The sequence below is a fragment of the Cynocephalus volans genome, chromosome 12 (assembly GCF_027409185.1).
Source record: "Cynocephalus volans isolate mCynVol1 chromosome 12, mCynVol1.pri, whole genome shotgun sequence".
NCBI lineage: Eukaryota > Metazoa > Chordata > Mammalia > Dermoptera > Cynocephalidae > Cynocephalus > Cynocephalus volans.
The window spans coordinates 18,319,406-18,327,017 of record NC_084471.1 but is presented as its reverse complement, the minus strand read 5'-3'; positions in this window follow the sequence as shown (position 1 = coordinate 18,327,017).

The window sequence follows — 7,612 nt, the reverse complement described above, 5'->3', positions numbered from 1 at the left end:
GTGAGAAGCTACTGGGCGGTCAGGGAGGCGACATTTGAGGTGACTGGCCTGCATGACAAGAGGATGTCAGCCATGCAAGAAGCAGGGCAGCGTGTTCTAGGCAGAGGAGGTAATGAGTGCAAAGGCTTTAAGGTAGGAAGGAATTTGGAGTGTTGGCATAATGGAAAGACCAGTATAGCAGGGGCATGGCATACTGGGGGCAGCAGGAGGAGATGCTCAGGGAAGGTAGGAGCCAGGTCATCGTGGAGAGCTTTGCTGGCCATGGGGAGGGTACTGGACTGTATTCTGTCATCTTCAGTTCATGTGACACCCCTATGTGCATTGAAGAATGAAAGGGCCACTTCTCCTAGCATCCCTTTCATGCCCCACCTTTATGGTTGGGACCCTTGACACAGGAGTCCCAACAGTTGATTTGCTTCAGGCGTCTGTTCTTGGCTTTGCCTCTGCCTGGCTGTGTGATATTCGATAAGTTATTCAATATCTCTGTGTCTAGAATTTCTACATAAAGTTCTGTTCTATCCTCTGAGTGTTATTGAATTAACTCAGCCTTGCAGGTAGAATAGGAGATACAGCAAAGCTTTCTCCTACCAGAAAACTGTGTTATGAGTCCTCCCCTTGTACCACAGTCATTAAGAACACGGGCTTTGAAGTCAGTCCTAATTTTGCATCCTGGCTTCACTGCTTTCCTGGGCAAATTATTTAATCCCCCTTAGCCCCAGTCTTAGTTGTAAAACGAAGCTAATAATTGTCTCTACTGCATAATGTTCTGGTAATGACTTTATGAAGTCAGTCCTTTAATCACTTACCACAGTCCTAAGCTCAGTATGTACAGTTTCTACGGTTTTTTAATCAATCCTTTCAATGCCCTCTGGGCTTGAGCCATCTTACTGCTTCCTCTTTAAAAAGGCTACGATTTGCATTGCAAGGGCCCCCAGTCACCTTCAAAAGTTCACCCTCAAATCCTAGTACAGTGGAAAGGCAGAGGGTCCTAAACCGGTATTTATAATCCCATCTCAGTCGCAAACTGTCTTTTCAGTTTAAAGCAAGTCCCCTCTATCCTCTGGGTCTCACCACACAACTGAAGGAACTGCCTTTCAAAGACGCCTGTGCTAGACTGAATAATGCCTCCCTCCTGCAAAACGTCCACATCCTAATCCCTGAAGCCTGTGATATGTGACCTTATATGGCAAAAGGGACTTTGCAAGTGTGATTAAGTTAAAGATCTTGAGATGGGGAGATTATTCTGGATTATCCAGGTGGGTTGGAGAGTCCAAGGGTCTTCACAAGGGTCCTTAACAGAATCAGAAAAGGAGATGCAAAGATAAAATCAGAGTGGGAGAGGGATGCTACGTGGATTTGCTGCATGGGCTAAGGAATGTGGATGGCCTCTGGATGCGGGAAAAGACAAGGAAACGGATTCTGTTCCAGAGCCTCCAGAAGGAACACAGCCCTACCAACACCTTCATTTTAGCCCAGTGAGACTGATTTTGGACTCTGACTTCCAGAACTGTAAGAGAATAAATTGTGTTGTTTTAAGGCACTCAGTTTGTGGGAATTAGTTACAGCAGCCAGAGGAGACTGATACAAGGCTGCTCTGTTAAAGTTCCTTAAAAGTCGCTCTGTGGCTGCCTGCTTTCACTCCCTACCTCATGGTGGCCCCAAACATTCAAGGTGAGTGACTTGGCAGGTCAGCAGGTAGTCAAAGCTCTAGCAGAAGGGAGAAGTGTAAACACAGGCTAAATTACCCAGAGGGCAAGGGTCCCTGGACCTTCATTAGACCCATGCCAGATGTCATGAAAAGTAAACCAGGAGCTTCAGAATTGCAGTTCCCTGGGAGAACCAGAATCCGGAGAAGGTCAAGGAATTTATGATCTTTGCAACAGACACTTATCGTGCTTTCCATCCTTACGCAGAACCAAAAGACTTTGTTCCAACCAGATCCATCCTGGCAAAAACGGGATCATCCGCAGGAATTTAGCATAACTGTGGCTATTTTGCATCCAACATGAAGAGGATTAAGGAAAAAACAAGTCTCCTTCCAGCGATCGCTGACAGCGTTTCACTCCATCCTCCGTAATTACCCTGTGTTATTGCTGGTTTCTTGTGTTTTTCTTTTTTTTTTTTCTCCATAAACAATATAATTTGTCTTTGCTTTTGAGAAAGTTCCTTGGAGAAAGTGCAAAAAAAAAAAAATGGTTTTCAGGATCCCTCCCCATGGTTTCAAACCGTTAGACTCCAGATTTTTCTGAGGAAAAGTTCCATAAACATTCTGCCATGTGAAGGGCTCTCGCCTGGCACCAGGAACGTTGTTTTTGGCAGCCAGATGGGTCGCCAGGGGCACACCTGCTAAAGGCAGCTCTCTCTTGTGCTCTGCAAAATCTGAAGCTGGGTGGGAAAGTGGGCCACGGCAGGTGGGCAGGGCAGAAATGAGAGCCAGGGGGCTGGGGCTGGGGACCCCCCAACTTAATGGGCCACACCTGTTGGAAACAGCCTTGCAAGGGGACCTTCAAGTCAGCTGGGCACTTTTTAAGACTCTGTGCTGTTAAAACATAGACCAAGAAACAGTGATAGTAAAGAAGGGGAGAGCCTTGTGTGAGTAGAGGGGAGGTGATTTGGTGGAAGCGGGAGAAGAGGGAAAAAGAGGCATGGGAAAGACAGAGAGAGGAAGGGAGGGAAGGAAGGAAGGAGGCAGGGAGGGACCATTAAAGTTGGAGTTATACATATTATTTTTCAGAATTTATGGCCAGGAGAAAGATTCACCACCATCACCACCCCCACCCCAAACCCTGACATATCCTGAGAGATCAAGGTTCTGTGTAGCTCCTATCAGTTCAGGTTTTTCCTTTTCTGGCATACTTGAGATGCCAGAGAAGGACAGCCAGTCTCCCTGTCCTAGCCCACCCTCCATGGCCAAGACCCCTGGGCTCAGCTGAGAGGCTGCTGTGTTCAGGGCGCGTTCCAGGAGCTGCTCCGCAGCCTCCCGAGTTTTCTTTCCCTCTGCAGCACTGCCCGCCCCGCCCCCCCGCCCCCGTGGGTGGAGGTGCAGGGAAATTGTGCCCTGGAGGACTGAAACCCAAGTCCCAGGCGAGCCTCTAACAACCGAAATGTGCCTGCCGGAGTAAGCAGACCAGACCACACCTAGAGAGCTGCCAGGCTAACTGAGAGTGTGACATACCCTGCTAAGGATTCAGGACCTCAGCTAAATTGCAGGTGACGGGTAGCCAGGGAGAGATGCATGCAAGGAACATTTTAGACTAATGAAGTTGGTGATCTTTGGCTGGGTGGACTAGAGAGAAAAGGAAAAAGTAAGGAAAACAGGAGAATTTTGCAGTTTTCTGTAAGGAGAATGACAAAAGACAGGGCCAGATTCAGAGACTTTACAAAAACAGATTTACTGGCTTTGTATTTCTCATTTTCATTCTGGAAAACAGACGAAAGGATGATGAAGAAAATAAAAATGACCCATAATTCTACCATCAGGAGATATCTTTTTTAACAGCTTTACTGAAATATAATTGGCGTACAATAAAGGGCATATGTTTAAAGTGTACAATTTAGTAAGTTTTGACATATGTATACACCCATGAAACCATCCACAATAATATAGAGATAATATCCACCACTCCCAAAAGTTTTCTCCTAGGCTTTTGCAATCCCTTCTTTCCATCTCTTGACATTTTTTTTTTCCTTTGTTGGCTTATTAGCTATAAGTCTTTGTTTTGTGGTTTTAGTGAATGCTCTGGGTTTTATAATATGCAGCTTTAACTCAGTCTGTCTTCATGTATGTCATGCTACTGCACATATAGAAGTTCACGACAGTATCCTTGTGTTTCACCCATCCTTCCTTTTGTGCTATTGTCATACATTTTTTGTCTACATATATTATACATTTGTCTACATACATTTATTGTCTACATATATTATAAACTCCACAATACATTGTTACTCTTTTTTATTTAAAAAGCCAATTATATTTTACAGAGACTTAAATAACAGGACGTTTTACTCATGTCATTACATTTCAGGGGCTCTTCGTTCCCTGGTGTAGATACAAATTTCCATCTCATGGCATTTTCCTTCTGCCTGGAGGTCTTCTTTTAATATTTCTTGTAGTGTGAGTCGGCTGGTGATAAATTCTTTTAGCTTTATATTGCCTTCATTTTTGAAAGATACTTTCACTGAGTTGACAGTTTTTTCTTTCAATATTTTAAATATGTTGCCCAACTGTCTTCTAGCTTGCATTGTCTCCAACAAGAAATCTGCTGTCTTCCTTATCTTTGGTACAAAATGTGTTTTCCCTCTTCCAGTTGCTTTTGAGACTTTCTATTTGCCACTTGTTTTAAGCAAGTTAATTATGATGTATCTTAGTATGGTTTTCTTCATGTTTCTTGGAGTTTGTCAAGCATCTTATATCTGCAGGTTTATTCTTTTCATCAAATTTGAATATTGTCCACCATTATTTTCTCAAATATTTTTCCATCCCCCTGCTCCTTCATAGATTTTAATTATATGTATATTAGGCCACTTGTAGCTTTACCACAGTTCACCAATGCTCTGTTTATTTTTTCAGTCTTTTTCCTATGCTTCATTTTGGATAGTTTTTACTATTATGTATCCAAGTTTATCAGTCTTTTCTTTTTAAATACTTAATCAATCTGCCATTAGTACCATCTTGAACATTGTCATTTTCATCTCTAGAAGTTTGATGTGGGTCATTTTTATAACTTCCATATCTCTACCTAACATGTTCAGTCTTTCCTCTAGCATCCTGAACAGATGGAATACAATTATAATAATTATTTTAATATCCTTGTCTACAACTTCCAATATCTGTGTCACTTGTAGGTCAATTATAATTGATTTAATTTTCTCTTCATTATGGGTGGTGAGAGTATTTTCCTAAGATTTTGCACAACTTGTAATATTTTTTTAAATATCAGACATTGTGAATTTTGCCTTTTTGAGTGCTGGATATTTTTGTATTCTTATAAATATGTTTAAACTTTGTTCTAGGACAGAGTAAAGTTACCAGGAAATAGTATGATGTTTTCAAGTCTTGCTTTTAAATTTTGTTAGGCAGGACCACAGCAGTTTAATCTGGGGCTAATTTTCCCCACTGCTGAGGCAACACACTTCTGAGTGATCTACCTGATGACCTGTGAAGAATGAGGTTTTCACTTTTCTGGTGAGAACAGCATCCCAGCCCTGCATGAGTTCTGAGAATTAGGACCTCTCATCCTTTTGAGTAGTTCTTTCTCCAACCTTGAAGAGTTTCTGCACACACATGCTGATGGATACTCCATTGAAGACTTGAGGAAGATCATCTGCAGATCTCCAAAGTTCTCTCTCCTCTCCACTTCTGTGTCCTGTAATCTCTAGCCATTTTGCACCCACCACCCCCTTCCAACCCCAGGCACCTGGCTCTGCCTCCTCAACTCAGGGAGACTGCCAGGATCCACTGCTTGGTTTCCCCTTCCTGTACCAAAAATTCGGTTGCCCAAATGAAGATAGTTGGGCAACATGTTTCTCTCCAGGCAGTAAGCCAGGGCAGCCATAGGGCTCACTTCATTTGTTTCTCTTCTCTCAGGGATCACGGCACTTCACTACCTGATGACCAGTGTTTTGAAAATCATTACTTTACATATTTGGTCGGGTTTTTTTTAGCCGATTCCAATGAGAGGGCAAATCCAGTACTGTTACTCCACCTTGGCCAGAAGCAGAAGTCAAAATAACAAGTTATTTTATTTTACTTTCTTCTGGCATTTTTTGTCTTTGCATATATTAGTCTCTATAATATATACATGCATGTACATATTCAGCAAGTTTTTATCTGGTGCCTACTATATACCAGGTACTCACACAGTGCTCATCAGGACAAACATGGCTTACAGACTAGGAGATAAACAAGGCAAATACATAATTTTCATATAATTACCATAGTTCATCAAAGATGCCACTGCATATAAGTCACACCATTATTTTATATACTACTAAAAAGGAAAAACACTACTAATGATACTTCTGAGACATCTTCAATTATAAGATACATCTTGACTTCAGAGATGTTAAAGTGTTTAAAAACATATATGTTAGAAAGTCAAGGAAATACAGTAATAATTGCAAGTATGATAAGAGCTGAGAAAGAGAACTCCAGAATGCTAGAAGACCATATATTAAAAGGACCTGACTTACCCTGTAATATCAAGGAATGAAGCATTTGAGCTGAAATAAGAAAGATGGCCAAGTGTTAGCCAGGGGGAGGTGAACAGTAGGAAGAGTGTTCCAAGCAGAGGGACCAGATCATGCCAAATTGCTAAGGTGGTACAAGTTTTGCATTGGCAGGGACTGAAAGGTCAATGTGCTTCTAGTGTGAATTTAGGGACTACAGTGTGATTTTGGATTGTACCTTCGGAGCAACACAAGCCACCATAAGGTTTTAAGCAAAGGAGTGATATAATCAAATGTGCCTTGTTAAAACATCGCTCTGATTTCTGTGTGAATGGTGGCCTGGGTGAAGCAAGGACACTGGTTAGGAGGCAATTATAAGAGGCTTGGCAAGATCGGATGGTTGTTTGGACTAGAGTCATGGTACTGGAGACCAGGAAAAGTTCTCAGGAAATAGTTATAAAGATGCATCAATGGGTTTTGGTGACTGGATGTGGACAGTGAGGAAGAAGGTGTAAGGACTCATGCTTCTGATCTAAACAACTGGATAGATGGAAAAGCCATTCACTCCAATACAGTTCGCTGGAGGAGGAGAGGGTTTCAGAGGAGTACATAATAAGCTCACTTGGAGCACAATGAATTTAATAAGCTTGTACATTCACAGATCTTCATTGCAATCAGTACAAAACAACCCTGCTTTGGTAGGATATCTGGTGGCTCACTAGTTCATCAGAAATGCCAGAAATACAGGCATTGACAATTATTCAGGCAAGAGGGAGGCCAACTTCAGGTGACAACAGTCTGTTGAGGATGCTGCTAGTGGTCTCGCCACCCCTGGACACTCGCCACCTCAACCCTGGACTCTCCATTTCTTCAGTATCAGTGTAAATAACCTCTGATCATCTCTGTACCTCAAAGACTCAAGGCTCTAGGCTGAGAGAGTGTGATCGGCTGAGAACTAGAAGAGAGACTATCTGTTCCCATTCCCCCAAATAGAAAGGGTGTCCCAATGATGGAGAATCTGCTGAAGGGTCTTTACCCATTTGGGCAGAAATGTCAAGTAGGCATTTAACCAGAGCTGGTCTGGAACTCAGGATAGAGGTCTGGACTAGAGATAAAACCTTATTGTCCTCAGCCTATATAGGTGGCCTACCGAGCCCAGGCACAGATGGCATTGCCCAGGAAGACAGTATAGAGCAAGGAGAGAGGACAGCTCATGACCAAGTCCTTAGGCCTGGCTGAGGGAAAGAAGTCTGCACAGATCCCAAGACAGAGTGGCCAAGGAAGTAAGATGAAAACTAGGGTCAGGAAGTGACAGGGATGTCGAGGGAGTGGATGGCTGTAGCACACACAGCTGAGAGGTTAAGGGGGGTGAGAACTGGAAGATCGTGGATCCTGAAAACAATTGGTGACTTCAGCAGAAACCATTTTGATAGCATAGAGGGGA